Source organism: Rattus norvegicus, chromosome 16 (genome assembly GCF_021556685.1).
Source record: "Rattus norvegicus strain SHRSP/BbbUtx chromosome 16, alternate assembly SHRSP_T2T, whole genome shotgun sequence".
In the NCBI taxonomy this organism is placed as follows: domain Eukaryota; kingdom Metazoa; phylum Chordata; class Mammalia; order Rodentia; family Muridae; genus Rattus; species Rattus norvegicus.
In genome coordinates, this window is record NC_141549.1 from 46,513,563 (window position 1) to 46,531,218 (window position 17,656).

Consider the following 17,656-nt stretch of genomic DNA (forward strand, 5'->3'; position numbering starts at 1 on the left):
TACTTCTTGTATAATTCCAGTTTTTTTCATTGAATATTAAGAAGATAGATAGTCAAGAGTTGATATTTAACAAAGTTAATCATGCTTATCGCTTTCCACATTGACTTTTCTAAAGAAGCATACTTTCTTTTTGTTTTAACCTCAAGCTACGTTACTATGAAATGTATGTGATAGAGATTCCCGTTTGGTGCCAACATCTTGATTTCTGTTAAGGCATGGTTTGTCCGTTTTTTGTTTTTCTACCATTATTGCCAATATCAACACAGGGAAGAATCAAACGTGAACCTCACTTTCACTGTTGACTGAATTTTGAATTCATGAACAATATGACAGTGTTTCCAGATTCCCCCAACCCCACCCAGGGTCCAGTAAATCACACTTGACATGCTGGCCTGGTACTGGGGATTCCTAACTGTGTTAAAATTAAACAGTATCAAGAACATTTGTAAATGATAACTATGTTCAAGTTTAAAGCCAAGTCAATGAAATCAGACACATTAAAAGTAAGACACATTAATTTTAATGATGACAGTTACTGTTTAAGACACTGTTTTCCTGTATGGGGCACACTGGCCTCCAACTTCCTATCCTCCATCCTGAGAGGTAGGATTACAGATGTGGCCCACCACAGCCCACCCTAGGCATCAGTGTTTTGTAAAAAGCTCTCTTGGCATTTCTAGCATCATTAGAAAAGTTGACATGTATTGCTCTGCTTTCTATATATTAAGTCTGTTAGGCTTGTGTCCTCTTCCTTTTTGTTTTATCCTAACTTTTCTGAGGTTCTTGGTTATGGGAAGAGCACTTACTTACTGGTGATTCTTTCAGAAGTTACAATATTTTTCTCCTTTAAATGAAGAGGGAGTGGAAATAAAAGGTCAATGAACTTTAGCTAGATTGTGCAATTTAATTGGGGAGTGCAAAAATGGAATTTCATTGTTTTCTATGAAAAAGCCAATACAAAAATACAAATCTTTCCAACCAAAATTAGTCATGATGACACATGACTGTGTTTCTTGTACTCAAAGCATTTGCAAGGTGAATCTGGAAGACCAGAAAATTAAAGGTGTTCTATACATAAGGAGTTCAAGGACAACCTGGGCTCCCTAATACTCTGTTTTCATGTGCCTCACCAAAAGAAAGAAGGAAGGAAGGAAAGGAGGGAGGGAAGGAAGGAAGGAAGGACAGAAGGAAGGAAGGAAGGAAGGGAAAAGGGTATGAGAAAAGAAAAACAATCAATACTACTTTACATAGTTTTCTCGTACTAACAATGGATGCATTTAAAAATGTTTCTTATCAGCACTTTTCCTTAAATCCATATGGTTTATTGAGGATTTATTCTATTTGATCTTTAAAATTATGATTGATTAGTACAAAAATGTGCTACACAGGAAGGAAAACACTTGTTTGCTAATGAGCATGAAGAAAAGATGAAAGATCGTAATTTATTAAATTTCATCTAAATGCATGGCACATTGCTAAGCTCGGGATTTATGAAGTGGGATACCCTAGCATCATCTGAACAAAGTTACACTTGCTAATTCATGGTACATAACTGTTCTCTGTAAATAACAAGTTGCCTGTAAAAAATGGGTCATAAACAAAGGTTAACACTATTATAAAAATAAAGCCTCTGTTTATGATTTCTTAGACTGTGAAAAATCATTAAACACCTTTAAGGATAACCTACTTTTTATGGTAACATTTTCACATGTGAGCATTTGTTTTTCTCCAAAATAAAATAAAGCTAAGAATATCAGAGGAGTGATAGCATTAGGAGAGTGGATGTGAAAAAGCCATGTATCCAATTATGGGTCACAAGGCATTAGTCCCTAGCTTGTTTGATAAAACTAGTTTCAGTGATAAAACTATACAGAAAACATCAGTTGAAAGGTGGAACTCAAGATGGGAGTCAGGGGTATTACTCTTCTTTCATATACATTGTCTTTCCAAGCTACTGTCAAGTCTGATATAACATCAAAGAGTGGCTGCTGCTTCAGGTCTGAAAGAGGAGAGAATTCCTCCAGGTGAGAAGAGGATAATGATTTTCTAAGAGTATATCAAGAGATTGATGACATGAGGAGGAGTTTCAGGCAGGCAAAAGAAATGCCTGGAAATAAATGTCTCAAGCTTTACTGGTCTGCCATCCATTGCTGTCTTTCAAGTTGCCATAGGGAACATCTTTGTGGCCTTATTGACCATGAAGCATTGAGAGTTTCCCTTTTAAGGTGAGCTAAATTAACTCTCATGATGCTTTTGGACACAGAATGAAAGGTCAGGCCTGCTATGTAGTTGACTTGACAATATCTGGGGTTTTTTGTTTTTGTTTTTGTTTTTTTGTTGTTGTTGTTGTTTAAATATCACTATGTACTTGTTTTTCATTGTTGCTGTTAGTTATTAGTAAGTCAAACACTTCTTTTTCAGTTATCAGTATGTGATATTTTTTATCCCTATGGTGTGAAGGACCACATGGGGTTTTATATATACTTGAATTTTATATATCTTTGAAATATATACATCTTTGAAATATATATATATATCTTTGAAATATATATTCTAGATAATTCAGTATGTTTCTCTCTCAGAGAGAGGAGAAGAGAGAGAGAGAGAGAGAGAGAGAGAGAGAGAGAGAGAGAGAGAGAGACTAAATTATCTAGAGTATTAATTTGCAAATAGAAAGACTATGGTCAACACCAGGCTCAGAGCTCTGTTGAGCTTTGTCTCAGTTTATGATCCTTATATATTTTTTTGTTAGGTTTGGTTGCTTTTTGATCATTTGTTCTTAAACCCATGCACAGCCTCTATAACTCATTTACACTTCTCTTAAAGAGCCTTGACTACAACCATCACTTGTACAAAAAGAATATTTAAGATAAAATGGTTTTGACCTTTTCTTGAGTTGTCACTTTGTATCACACCATGTGCTTTAATATTAGTGATTGTCTGTGCCCTCTTTTTCTTAAATTTTCTACTATCAGTTTTTCCAGATGCAAATCCTCAAATCTCCAGGACTTATCATGAACATTTATTTTGCCCTAATATTTCTATTACTTCCCTTCTCCAGCTTCTCTTCCCTTGCAGTTCTTGTTTATTTCAAAGTAATAGGGATGTCTCATTTGTAACATTTTTTCAAGTACCATGGTTCAAAACAGTTGTATACAAAAATCTTTCTCAGTTTCACATCCCAGATACGCGTTATCATGTCTCCCATTTCAGAGACACAAACTTTGGACTTAGAAATAATATGTGCATTGGGCAAGCTAATAAGTGGTAGATTCATAGAATCAAGTGACATCTTTCCACTTGGAGTGATATTCCTAATAAGTCTATGATTCATTTTCTATAAACCTTTCTCTGAGTCTACTTTCACAAAAGGAGGAATGACTGTGCTCAACATATTACTCTCAAAAGAATTATGGTGTGTTTGTAATACTAGAGAACTATCCCACATAGTATTATACAAGAATATTATCTACGAGTACATCCATGTCCAGCTTGAAGTAATTTAGTTTTTACACTTACCAGTTCACAGAGTGGGGTTTTCTAGTTTTATATCCACCCCATTAAACTGCTGCTCTTTTTAGACCTTTAAAAATTTCCCATGAATCACCCTTTCAAGCTCATACTATTTTCCTCACTTGTTTCTTTTCCTTCCTTCATTACTGGCTCTGCTCTGTCTCCTCTTAGCTTATTGTTTTCCAGAGTCCTATTTCCAGTATTAGACAGACTCTTAATACTCCTTCCTCTTGATTCTTCTACTTGTCCTCCCTTTGAAACCCTTCCCATCTGACACACGGTATGGGAACAATGGGCAATGGAGATCTCACAATTGTTTTAGATTAGAAAGCTCTGCTAGGGAAAATTATCTCAGACATTCTGAAAGGATGATTTCAAAACGAAAGACGGAATTGGAAGCAGCAGAAGTCTGGTAAAATGTGGATGAAAGGCAGTGAGAGTTGCTCGTCAGAAAAGTAGGCTAGGAAGAAAGAAATGCAGACAAATGTGGGCTAGGACCCAATTATTAGCTCTTGCTAGCTCTAAGAGATTTAGAGATTTAAGATTTTTTCCCCATGGTGAAAGTTATTCTTAAGTGAAATGGACACTTCTCTCTATCTCTTCTATAGTGCCCTGATACACTTGTACCAAGTGTGGAAGTCATAACATTCTGATTTCTGTTATTATAGGTCCAAACATTTGTTAAGTCTGCCATTCATCCCATTATATATAGCTGCATTTCACAACTCTTTTGTTATTAATGTGGATTTGCTAGCTGCAAGTTCAGGTATATTAAAAATATCTATCTTCCTCCTTATCAGGAGCCTTTATTATCTTCTACCTGAAACCTAGGGTTAATATTTTATTCTTTCAGTCAAAGATTCTAAAAAAGCAGGTCATGTCATTATGAGATAAATGTACAAAATTCTAGAATCAGAAATTGGTCATATGTTTCTTAGTTTGAGATCATTGACCATAACATATATAAAAGTTACCTTTAAAACAATGGACTATAGTAACCTCTGTCACAGTAAAGGTGCCTTCAATGAACACTCATGGCTGTTGAAAATGAGGACGAGAGAGGGGAAGTTGTAGTTGAAGATGTCTAGGACACCAGACCTATATCTACAAAGTGTTGCCTGCAGACATGGGGTGAAGCACGAAGAGGCAGAAGCAGTTTTAGTTTATTTCCCCTCTGCTCTCAGGCCACTACTGTGATCTGTTTGGATAACTTGATGGACAGCATCTAGAGTGGTTTCAAATGTGTATTGAAATGCATTACCTATCTGGACTAAACAACTTTTTCACTTTGTCTAAATACAACATTGGAGGGGTTATGAAATTTTTTCAATATAGACTCTTTTAATGAAATTTCACTAAAGCATAGAAAGTTATCAAATACATATTACCAGATATATTATAGAGATTCATAAAAAGAAGGCATTGGGATGTGCTAGAGTCATCTGAATAATTTTCATACAATACTTAGGATATTAGTCAGACCTTAAGGTACTGTAAGTTATGGAGTAGCAATGACCTTGCTTTAGTAAGAATAGCACAGAAACCAATGAAAAGAGAAGGGGTTTCCCTGGGCATATATGCAGAAGACTGGAAAAAAGTCTGCTGAGTAGATGGAAGTTATAAGTTAAGGTCAGCAAGACACCCAGTAGTACAATGAAAGCTTAATGGATAATGGATCATGACTATGAAACCAAGGGCTGGAGTTCTAATCACAGGTTATAAGATCCAAGAAACATAGAAATACTTCAGGAACCCTGTTATAAGAAAACTGTGGAGGAACACAAACATAGAACAAGACAATCTAAACATAAGGGGCCATGAATCAGAAGAAGAGAAGGTGCAAGGTCTTTTAATTGTTTGCTAATTGTAGTACTTCTGTTTGTTCACTACCAGTCCATCTGTCTGTACATTCATTACTTTTCTTACTGCAGTAATAAAATACTTAGTAAAAGCAACTTAAGAAAAGAATAACTTAGTTTGACTCATAGTTCAAAAATACAGTCTATCATGTTGAGGACAACAGGAATACAGAAGCTTAAGGAAGCAGGTCACATTGCTTCCAAACTTCCAAAGCAGAAAGATAAGTATGCTGGTGTTTAGAAGGCTTTTTCCATTTTAGTCCAGTCTATTTATCCAGCATGTGTGAATGGTGCTGCTAACACTTGGGATGGAGTTCCTACCTCAGTTAACCCAACTTTGAAAATCCCTTGTAGTTGTTCCTGTAGATTTATTTCCTAACTGATTCTAGATCCTTTCAAGTTGACTGTAGGATGATGTCACAGGTGAGGCAGGTACAGGATAGAAGGAGGCCTGTCATTGAAGGAGAAGGAAGGATGGGCGAGAGAGAAGTTTGAAGGAAGAGGAGGAGACTAGAACAGAAAGGAGGAGACAGAAGAGAGGAGAGGGTGAGAAGCCATGGCAGGTGATGTTAAGATTCTGCTCTGTGTATTTACAGGTTATTATTAATGTTCCTAAGGGATGGACGGTACCGGGCTTTGTATGTTTAAGTGGGCAATTATATCTTATCAATTGGGTCAAAGGTTATTGTGTTATATGTTCTTTTATGTGACGATTAGAGTGTAGGAAAGTGCGGCTGGGATGTGTTTCCGCCAAGATATCTAGCAGATATCTTGGGGCACTGAGGTGCCAGACCTAGCAGGGTAAAAGACACCGTTACTCTTTATTATTGTTATATTTTTACGACAAGAGTTGACAGTTGGTATTGACTATACAATACCCTCTCTATCTTTCTTTCTGTCTGTGACCCACTTATTTTTTTTTCCTGAAATACTTTCAACAATGATGGAAGCCATTAATTCAATTAGAATATTTATCCACCCAAGTGAATGCAGGTATATTGCTTCACAGATAATTTCCATCCAAAATATTTAATGTAGAGTATTTAATATTCTGTTTATGTGGGTTTCATACTTTGAGTTTTGGTAGAGCTGAGACATGAAGCACATTTTTACCGTATAACTTGTTGATACAGATTTTAATTCTTTTTGTTCCTTTTTGGCGGTTTCAAATCTTGGCCAACCAAATAGTGAGGCCTTTGCAACTCCTTATGTAGGTGAGAAAGCAGGCAAAGTTAGTTGTCAACCAATCCTTCTGGATGTTGCTTTCAAGTCCTGGGCACTTTGAAAGATGAATGCCACAGCAGAAGGAAGAGACAAGTGTCTGCCCAGTGTCTGAGAACATGATGCCCTAGAAGGATAGGTTGCACAGGGACTGACAGAGACAGGACTCTACTGATGGAGTTGTCTGTACTGTTAGAAGCTTTGAGAGGCACAGAAGAAACAGCATTAAATACCAGGAAATAAAGCAAATCTGGGACCAAAATACCTTTGGGGAATATAGGTGGACTGGTGATGGTGGTGGCTGTTCCCTCATGTTCAGCTCTGGAAGGTTTTTTTCAAGCACATGGAATTTTGAGGACTATGAAATGTTAGACCCTCAATAGATGAAGAAGAAATTTCCCACTGAAGAGTTAGAGTGGATCTTGGAATATAGCAAAATTTATTTTTAAGTAAAGAGGATTCCTTAGTACATCAGAGTTGTGGGCTCTGACTTAACACAAGAGCAATATAAAATGTATTTTCTCATCACCTGCTTGTAAATGATTACGTAGTGACAGCCACCACAAAGTAAAGTAAAACCGGAAAGTAATCCTCTAAGGGGTAGCATAAATTAGTCTAACATCATTGGCCCCATGGCAAATATATCTTCATATTATTCAAAACTACACTTTAAGATAATTCAAGTTTATTTTAAAACTGAAAGTATGTTATGTTGACATTATGAAAACAACAAAATCTCTCCTGAGGGCTATGTCTGTCACATCCATTTCTTTATGTGTTATCTTTCACTTGTGGACTTTTCACACAATCATAACCATACTTGAGGATGAACTGATTTCTTTCTCAGAACCTCAGTGTAGCAAATGGCATGAAGAGAAAGAGAACTGAGAAGAGACATCTGTTCATTAAGCAGATTGACAGAAAGCAAGGGAAAGAGTAAAGGAAGCTCTGACTGTGTTGTGTTATATTGTAAGTGCTACTGAGACAGTAAGAGCATACTGTGGTCAGTTTATGTGCCCCCTCAATCCAGGTGCTTTCTTGTTCAAGAACACCTTTGATTATTCGAATTAACTGGATTTTAAGAGATCAGACCTATTCCAGCCAAATAATCGAACCTAATGCTTGTTTGTATTGTTTTATTGGTCTTTCCTTGGTTTGAACATGAGATGACCATTGTATGATTAAGGCCTGATTGTAGTCTCCCTTTTGCCTACTTTGTAGTGATGACATTCAGCCTTTTCAACCGTCATTGCATTACCATAAAATACAAGTTACAAATGCTGAGTATGTACACCTCACAGAGTTGATGTGAGGATCAAAAGAAGCTAACTTAGGAAACACTCCAAAAATGTTTATTCAGAATACAAATGCAAACTATCATATAGAACCAAATTGTAGACCTTAAATTTAATTGCATTTATTCTTCCTTGCTCATTGTGTCTTAGTAGCCCAAATGAATTTAAGAGAAAATTGAGGGACCAGAGAGATTATGCACTGGCTAAGGGCATGTATTGCCTTCCAGAAGACCTAAATTTGGTTACCTGCACTTATGTCAGGCAGCCCACAACAACCTGTAACTCTAGCTCCAAGAGATCCAATGACCTCTTGTCTCTGTGGGCCCCTGAACTCTAGTACATATAGCCACACAGAGACAGACAGAAAGACAGTCAGACAGAAAGATACACACACACACACACACACACACACACACACACACAATTAAGGAAATAGAATAATGAGATGGTTGATACATAAAATACCATACCATATATGCATGCCACTTGGCTTGCAGAACATAGGACATGTAGGACAACTAATACTGTAATTCACTCTGTAATACTTTTTCGGAGAGGAAACGTTTTAAATTCTGTTGCATCATGCTTTCGCTACTCACTTTGAGAGTTATTGAGATGCCAGAAAGACAAAGTTGATAGGTTTCTCACATAATTATCCTATTATTTTTGTGATTTACACAGGAAGCATATTCCCCTTACAGAAAGTATCAGGGTGATTCTCTTCAGCAAACAAAGGGATCATATCTTCACCTCTGTTTAGAATCATGCTTTTCCTCTGTTGTTGTGTCTTGTGAACAAGGCTGATACTAGGATGCCATTTCTTTAACGAAAATTGTTTTATTTGAAAAGAGAAGAAAATTAATTGTACTTCTTATCTCCAGATTACCTGATGGAGTCACGAAATATTTATTGCCTCTAGCGGAATCAAATGGTTTAGTGTTCTTTTGACTTTCATTACAAAAACTCAACTTGGGTTCAATATCAATACATGGTATTTTAGGTTGAAATGAAACAAAAAAGGACAAGTGTCCTTGGTGTGCAGTGTGCTTAAAAATGAAGAGGTACACTTATTTGACAATTGCAACATCACAATGAGCTTGGGGGTGATTTATCTGAATATAAAGAGAAACAATTTCTACAAACTAGACTATACCAGTGTGTGCCATCCTGAGACACTCTCTTTGAGGCAAGCTAGATTTTATTTAAATAGCTAAAAAATCCACAAAATGTAACATTTTACATTTACAAGTTTTAGAAGCTATATTTTTGTGCTTCCTAAATATTCAGGTAATATTTAATTAATTCTTGAATCTCTGATGGGGATGAAGACTAGTTATAGTCACATAATCAAACTTAAGCTGTTTAGTATTAAGAACGATGATCTAGATGTGAAAGGATTTTTTCAGATGTTAATACAAGTTAAAATCAAAATAGAATTCAGTTATAGAATTATAAACTCTTTAAGTTAGGATAGATGTTAGAGTAATATACATAAATTGACAAAATTGATGGGCTGGATTTTATTAGTGTATATCATACCTTATAGTTCACATAACTGTTATAACTATGTTCATTGTATATCGGATAAAAAAAGGCCCTTTGAATGGATAAAGAGGGGGATGTTGTAGATTTGGTCTAATGCTTGTATTATGTTAATTGTGTCCCCAAAAGTGCACAAAAATCCATAGTAAGGTGCTGAGGGTCCCTGCCTCCAGTTGGTTTTGATTCGTAAATAAAGCCATTACCAGTGGCCAATGGCAGAGCAGGAAGGCAGAAGTGGGAGTTTAAGATTCCGGGGCAAGGAATTGAGGGAGGAGCAAGAAGATAGAGCCGGGAAAGGAATGAAATCTGGACTAGGCCTGAGAGGTGCAGAAGAGAAAGCAGAACAGTCATGTAAGAGTCGGGGACCATGGACTATAGGTTTTAGTAAATGATGAGTTGGGTTTATCACTGCCTGGAGGTTTGGAAGTGACTAGACCATTGAGCTGTTCAAGCCATGTTAAAATATAAGGCTGTGTGTGTGTGTGTATGTGTGTGTGTGTGTGTGTGTGTGTGTGTGTGTGTGTGTATCTGTCTGTCTCTCTCTCTCTGTCTCTCTGTCTCTGTCTCTCTCTCTCTTTCCCTCTCTCTCTCTCTCTCTCTCTCTCTCTCTCTCTCTCTCTGTGTGTGTGTGTGTGTGTCTTTAATTTAGGAACCCAAAACACTGGGACAGGTAACAAGGAAAGTGTACCGCAGTCTCCAGGTAGATTTGTGTAGAGATTAATTGTCTACAACAATAAGGGAGCTACAGAGTGGAGCTTAGCTGAGCTCTGAGACACCAGCCCAGCTGACCCTTCAAACCAGCACAAGCTCTTTCAATATCTGGATCCAATGGCATAACAGACCTCAGGGAGACCTAGCCATGGCCACCCAATACTCTTGATTGAGGAAGTCATAAAGCAAATAAGGCTGAGATCTTTTTTTTTTTTTTTTTTTTTTTTTTTTTTTTTTTTTTTTTTTTTTGGAGCTGGGGACCGAACCCAGGGCCTTGCGCTTGTTAGGCAAGCGCTCTACCACTGAGCTAAATCCCCAACCCCAAGGTTGAGATCTTTTAAGTTTAGGGTTCATTTTCATACAGTACTTTTAATGAGAACAGTGACCCAAATTTTCTTTAGATGAATACTGATAAGGCTAACGTATGATTCCCAAATAATCAAAGTTCTGTGACTTTAATCATTCATAACATTTGAGCTAACTAGAGCACAATTCTAACATCATGAATTCTCTTCCCAAGTATAAATATTTATTACCTGAAATTGTTATAAAGTTAAAAGGAGAATATACATAAGGAGTTCATTTCAAATCAGCCCAGGTGGAGATTGTCATTGTTCCAGATCTAAATAACTATTTTAGCACTAATATCTAATGACTATAGCATAATAACAAAGGTCATACATTGCTTTATTTTTAAAAAAAATCAAGTTTTCAAGTAAATGCTTCAGGTATTTTTCATTTTCCATAATAATATTTATTGTTACATTGATGGATCGATTAGAAAGAAAATAAAAATTCTTGTCAAAGTACATAAAAGCATGTGCCTATTTAGAGGTTCAGTTTTTTTCTCATTCTTATTGTGATATTACTCCACATGATGTATTGTGAGTTTTACAGGTGATATGTATTCATAATAAAAATTTCCTTCAATAGTATTATAGGCAATTGTGAATGCTCAGCACTGTGTACAAGACATTCATCACTCTGGATTTATGATGAGACTACTAGGAGCAGCTTCCACACAGTCAATCATATTTATATGTTTGGAGAGGAACACAGTGAAAGGAGATCAGGAAGTGACCCTGGTGCTTTCATGTTGGGCTACTGTGGTAAATATCACTAATGCCAGAACATTTTAACATCAATCCTATCAAGTTTCAACTGCTAAGGTATCTTAAAAGCTACCCTCGTACATTTTATTTCAGACAGTTTTCTTCAGGTTGTAAATGAGCTGTTGCTAGAAAGTATGGTCCTTGATGTGGCATGGAAGTGTGCTTTTAAATCATTGATATTTACTAAGGCTTCTTTTTGAGACATAAAAGTACATGCTTCAGAATGGATTTCTGAGGAACTATATGCACATTTACCTGGATTGCTTTTTCTGAGTGAGGAGGAAGATTGAGAGCCCCTTGAATATGATTCAGTCATCTGAAAAGCTACTCAAGAAAGGAAGTTGTCCCTCTCTGATCAGAAAGCTATTTACCCTTTTCTGGAGCCACAGATTGCATAGGACCAAGATCAGATACCCTGAAATCTCATGGTCCTCACGTTACCTCTAGCTCATATTCCCATTGTAATAAACAGTTCCTCATGCACAGCAAACTGACCTATCTCCCAATCCCTACTTTCCATTTTTTTTAGTAGATTGCATAGTATATGAGTGCAGAACTTGTATATTTGTGCCAAATGTACTTTATATAATTTGTATTTTGATAAAGCCCAGAAACAAGGCAACAAGAAATCTTAAAAACTATTTTCAAATTCAAGACCAGCATGTTCTACAGAGTGAGGACAGCCCCAGCTACACAGAGAAACCCTGTCTCAAAAAAGAAACCAATAAAAACAAGAATAAAAAAACTAATGGATATATTGGTCTGGTACACATCATCTATATATATCATCTTTTGTATTAATAAATATACAAGAAATAATGAAGAATATTTCACTTTTTAAAATTTTTGTTTTTCAATGTATATGTTTAAGTGTTTTGCCTGTATGTTATATTATGTGTGCTTAGTGCCATAGAGGCCACAAAAGGATATTGGATGTGGAACTGGAGTTACAGATAGTTCTGAATCACCATTTGATACTGGAATTAGAAACTAGAACCTCCATAAGTGACGTATGTCTCTCCAAACCACCGAGCCATCTTTCCAGCTCTATGAGTCTCACTTTTACTAAGAAAATATAAACTTTACAAGGACAATTTCAGAAAGTCAACAACTTCTATTTGATGATTGCATTGGGTTCTTCTATTTGATGATTGCATTGGGTTCTTCTATTTGATGATTGCATTGGGTTCTATAAAAGTTGAGTCACATGGAGTGTTAAATTACTTAGATCAAATATTGTTTGAGATTTATTTGCCTATTTCGATATCTTTTTTCTATTTAAAAACATGTGTTCATGTGTTTGTGTGAGCACATATGCACATTTGTGTGGATGTACCTGTTGAGGCCAGAGACAGCATCAGATTCTTTGGAGCAGGAGTTCTAGGTGCTTGTGTGCCTCATGATATAGGTGCTGGTACCCAAACCTTTCCCCAGGATTGTATTGCAAGTACTATTAACTGCTGAGTCACGTCTGCAGCCTATAGTCTGTCCTTGTGAACCACCACACAATTCGCATCAAAATTTCTGTGGAGATTCAATGCATGGGTCACTGTATCTGCTGCTCCACAATATGCATTTTAAAAAAATATTTCCAATGAGACTGTACTTCCATTTGCCTTCCTCCCTTGTCTATTTCTAATCTGGCTCAGGTCACACTTGGATTTTTGGCAAGAAAACTGAGGAAATGCCAAGTACTATCAGTACAGGACTTGACTCTGGGAAGGAACCCTGCATTTAAAAGTTTGAGGTGTCATTCATCTCCCAGGAGATAACTTTTTGTATCTCTGCTTCTCTAATGTTCTCTTTTTTTAAAATTTATTTTATTTTATTTTTTTACTTGAGTATTTCTTCTTTACATTTCGAGTGTTATTCCCTTTCCCGGTTTACAGGCCAACATCCCCCTAATCCCTCCCCCTCCCCTTGTGTATGGGTGTTCCCCTCCCCATCCTCCCCCGATTGCCGCCCTACCCCCAACAATCACGTTCAGTCTTAGCAGGACCCAGGGCTTCCCCTTCCACTGGTGCTCTTACTAGGATATTCATTGCTACCTATGGGGTCAGAGTCCAGGGTCAGTCCATGTTTAGTCTTTAGGTAGTGGCTTAGTCCCTGGAAGCTCTGGTTGCTTGGCATTGTTGTTCATATGGGGTCTCAAGCCCCTTCAAGCTCTTCCAGTTCTTTCTCTGATTCCTTCAACTGGGGTCCTGTTCTCAGTTCAGTGGTTTGCTGCTGGCATTCGCCTCTGTATTTGTTGTATTCTTGCTGTGTCTCTCAGGAGAGATCTACATGTGGTTCCTGTCTGCCTGCACTTCTTTGCTTCATCCGTCTTGTCTAATTGGATGGCTGTATATGCATGGGCCACATGTGGGGCAGGCTCTGAATGGGTGTTCCTTCAGTCTCTGTTTTAATCTTTGCCTCTCTCTTCCCTGCCAAGGGTATTCTTGTTCCCCTTTTAAAGAAGGAGTGAAGCATTCACATTTTGATCATCCGTTTGAGTTTCATTTGTTCTAGGCATCTAGGGTAATTCAAGCATTTGGGCTAATAGCCACTTATCAATGAGTGCATATCATGTGTGTTTCTCTGTGATTGGGTTACCTCACTCAGGATGATATTTTCCAGTTCCAACAATTTGCCTACGAATTTCATAAAGTCATTGTTTTTGATAGCTGAGTAATATTCCATTGTGTAGATGTACCACATTTTCTGAATCCATTCCTCTGTTGAAGGGCATCTGGGTTCTTTCCAGCTTCTGGCTATTATAAATAAGCCTGCGATGAACATAGTGGAGCACGTGTCTTTTTTATATGTTGGGGCATCTTGTGGGTATATGCCCAAGAGAGGTATAGCTGGATCCTCAGGCAGTTCAATGTCCAATTTTCTGAGGAACCTACAGACTGATTTCCAGAATGGTTGTACCAGTCTGCAATCCCACCAACAATGGAGGAGTGTTCCTCTTTCTCCACATCCTCGCCAGCATTTGCTGTCCCCTGATTTTTTTGATCTTAGTCATTCACTGGTGTGAGGTGAAATCTCATGGTTGTTTTGATTTGCATTTCCCTTATGACTAAAGATGTTGAACATCTAATGTTCTCTTAATTGATCTTGCAAATCAAACTTGGTTATTTAAGTATGCCAAGGTGTGAAGGACATAGAAGTGTGTATTTCTCGGCAATGCCTATGACACCCATAGAAACCCTTTTTGTTGCAACTCTTAATTTTTCTGCAAGTGTTCTTTCTTTTTTCTTTTAATCCATATTATGTCCTCTCATTTCTTTTTCTAAAATTAAAGGAAGTCTGGCTGTCTTTTTCTCTTTTCCTGTTTCCAATCATTTGACATGGTCTCCTTTTTTCTCTTTTCACTAAGCCTAGAGCAATAAAATTACTATGTAGCCTCAGTATGGCCACTAAATGTTTTGTTGATTGCTCATTAGGCTGAGGAGATTGGGTGGCGAATGGGAAGACATCTTGAGAATGATTAGAGTTGCTTTCTTATTCTGGCAATGCTCAATTACTAAGTTGGAGGAAATTGAGAACCAAAGGAGCTGATTCATCTCTATTTAATTGTTATAGACCAAATAAATACCAAGAGGAAGGCAAGGCAGGAACTCTTACTGAGAATGTGGCATTTACACTGAAATGATGGTCATCAGCACAAGGATACTTAGCATCAAGCATTATTTAAATTTACAAGACTTCTTCTGCCAAGTAAAGGGATAAAAAATAACTAGCATACTGCTTAAAATTTTTATTTTTGACTGCATTTGTTAACAAGTAGTCTTCCGTCTTCCTGGTATAGTTGTGATCCCTGTGAGACTTCTGAGATAATGACTTTTGTTTCCCTTGTGGCAAAATTAAGAGGGCACAACCTCCAGCAACAGAACTTTTGAAGTAGTTTTATTTTCCCATTATACTGCAACACCCTACAAAGACATGGTGATGTAATTTTCAAGACAGAGAACTCAACCCTAACTTCTAGCTGCCACTTTCTATCTGTTTATATAGAATCTTCAAATCTTTCTAATTCCACCTGTTTAAGTAGTTCCTTGGCCAATTCTCAAAGTTCGAGGGATGTGCCATTCCTCAAAAACAAGGATAACTATCATTACCTAATGCATTTATGAAAATTTCAAACAGTACCTTAAAGAAGAATATCATTTTAAGTATCTTAACTTGCTTAATATGTTAATAAAACCTATATAGAAGATTCAGAGTTGGACACACAAAAATCGTGAATGATTATTAAACAAAAATAAAATTTAAGAAAACAAAACTTAACTTTGTAAGTTAGCCAGGAATCTCAGGTAGTTGTGTTTAATTAAAAGGCAGTAGCTGGGTACACTAAAGACATTTGAATACCTGGAATACAAGATCCAATATTTACCAGACATTATCTTAGCATTGCTTTACTACCCTTTCTCCTACAGCTATGAAGACCTTAGATTCACAAGACAAGAGTTACTGTCTGAAAAACTGAAACCAGAAATACACAAAAAAGACTTACCAAGCTACGCAGAACACCTTCCAGAAAAACTCTCAAACACAGAACGAAGTCCAGTCAAACACCCTTCTTCATCAATTGACATCTTTTCTAAAAACAAAAGTTGGCATTTGCATGGTAATCTTTCAGTAAATTTGGCAGGAAAAAAATAAGACCTATCCAGTTAAAATATTTCAAAAGAATTCTACTTGTCTTTTTAGAAAAGTTCTTGGAGAATTACCAGTGACAAGAAATACCTTTCACACCTTCCCTCAAACACTGTCACATTTGCCAGATGACATTTTCTTCTTCTTCACATAACTTACCTGACACAGGAGCATATCAGCAATAGACTACAGGAAAGATAATTGGAATCAGGAAAGTTAATCCACCTTTCTGCTTCAACTGTCAGAGGGGAGAAAAATGAAGTCACAGCAAATACTTTTAAAAGCACAACAGTAGAATGTCAATTTCCTGAGTCAGCAACCCAAACAAGAACGTGGCGAATCTATTCACAAAGCTGTAAGAACCTGCCATATCTGTTATTCAGCAGCGTAAAGTTCTCTCAGAGCTAACTGGGATGGAAGTTCTCAGATTTCCATTAAAATATCAGAAGCTGATTGTCCTCAAAATATAAGCAAAGAGAATACAGAAGAGATAAAGTAAAAAAAAAAAACTAGCATTTTTCAAGCAGTTTTAGGAAAGTCATTCTTGGTGCGAGTAAAGACAGATTTCCATGTAACAATTGGAAAAGAGAGGATTACTTACTCACAAAGCTAATCAGAAAGCAAATGGACCCAGGTAACTCAACCCAATCATAATGATGTTAATAATAACCTCATTTTACTTGTACTTTAAATCAGTGACTCTATCATATTAGGAAAACAGCTATGCTGACTCTGGGCAGATTATCCTGGTTCACAATGATGTTAATAATAACCTCATTTTACTTGTACTTTAAGTCAGTGACTCTATCATATTAGGAAAACAGCCATGCTGACTATGGGCCGATTATCCTAGTTGGAAGAGGAAAAAAAGGAAATCTAATGTGATAAGTGCCTTGGTTCTGCCTATGAAATATCAGTAAGTAGTCTTTGGAAAACATCTTAACTTACAAAGGATAATTCCCACAGAGGCAAGCCTCCCTTGCCCTCCCTTTCTCCTTCTCATCTCCCTTACATTCTCCCTTCCCTTTTCTTGTTGACTTTATCTCCCCTGACCCTTCATCTCTTTGTCCATCACTGTCTTATTAGGTTGTATCTGTCTAAGGAATACTGAAGCATGGACTGAAGTGCTCTGAGAAAGCCACGTCTTACTGAATGACTAGAACTTCTTTATTATAGAAATGTGGACTGTTGTAGGCTGATAATTAAAATTACCTGGGCTTTTGTTAGTCTCCTTAGTAGTCATTTCCTACCAACTAGTATCACACTATCTTTGTGACTATTTTGTCAGTGAACTGTAACGTACTGTGTAGCCGAACCCGTGGTATCACAAAGCCCAAAGTCAAGAGGCTATGTCATCATTTAAACCCTACCAAGACTTCCCTATTATTCTGACCATTCCCCACCATGTCACTCAATTGTCCCTATCCGTGTGCTTCCCCAATGCATTATTTATGAGTTTCTTTTTTTCCCAGTGACTATGAAAATTCATGTAACCTCTTCCAGAGTAGAACCTGTCATATCCAGAATAAGTCAAATCCACATTCTTCTGCCACTGTCATCTTAATTTATTTTAGAATAAACTATCTTTTATTCTCTCTGCAGCAAACATTTTATATTAAATTAACACAATTACCTAGTATATTGTCATACTAGTCCAAAAGAAGCACAATCATCTTTCATGGGAGGAAAAATTACTACATAACTACTGGATTGGAGGCTTTTTTCTTTTATAGAGAAATTTCTTCCTGAAAGGTATTAGGTG

The 17,656-nt window shown here is 36.9% G+C and overlaps 1 protein-coding gene and 1 long non-coding RNA gene across 5 annotated transcripts in view; one reads left to right on the plus strand and one right to left on the minus strand.

Moving 5' to 3' along the window:
- Erich1 (glutamate-rich 1) overlaps positions 1–17,656 on the plus strand; it is a gene marked incomplete at its 5' end in the record, with an annotated part of 52,793,804 nt that overhangs the window by 15,643,003 nt on the left and 37,133,145 nt on the right.
- Positions 1–17,656, minus strand: part of LOC134482374 (high mobility group protein B1-like) — a 31,279-nt gene that overhangs the window by 11,204 nt on the left and 2,419 nt on the right. For 2 of the 5 annotated variants that reach the window (XR_015639885.1, XR_015639887.1), the window contains exon 2: positions 15,752–15,838. This is a non-coding gene — a long non-coding RNA (high mobility group protein B1-like). Of the gene's footprint in view, positions 1–13,740; positions 15,607–15,751; positions 15,839–16,053; positions 16,133–17,656 lie in introns of those variants that run through there. The other 3 variants (XR_015639884.1, XR_015639883.1, XR_015639886.1) reach the window with 3 other exon arrangements.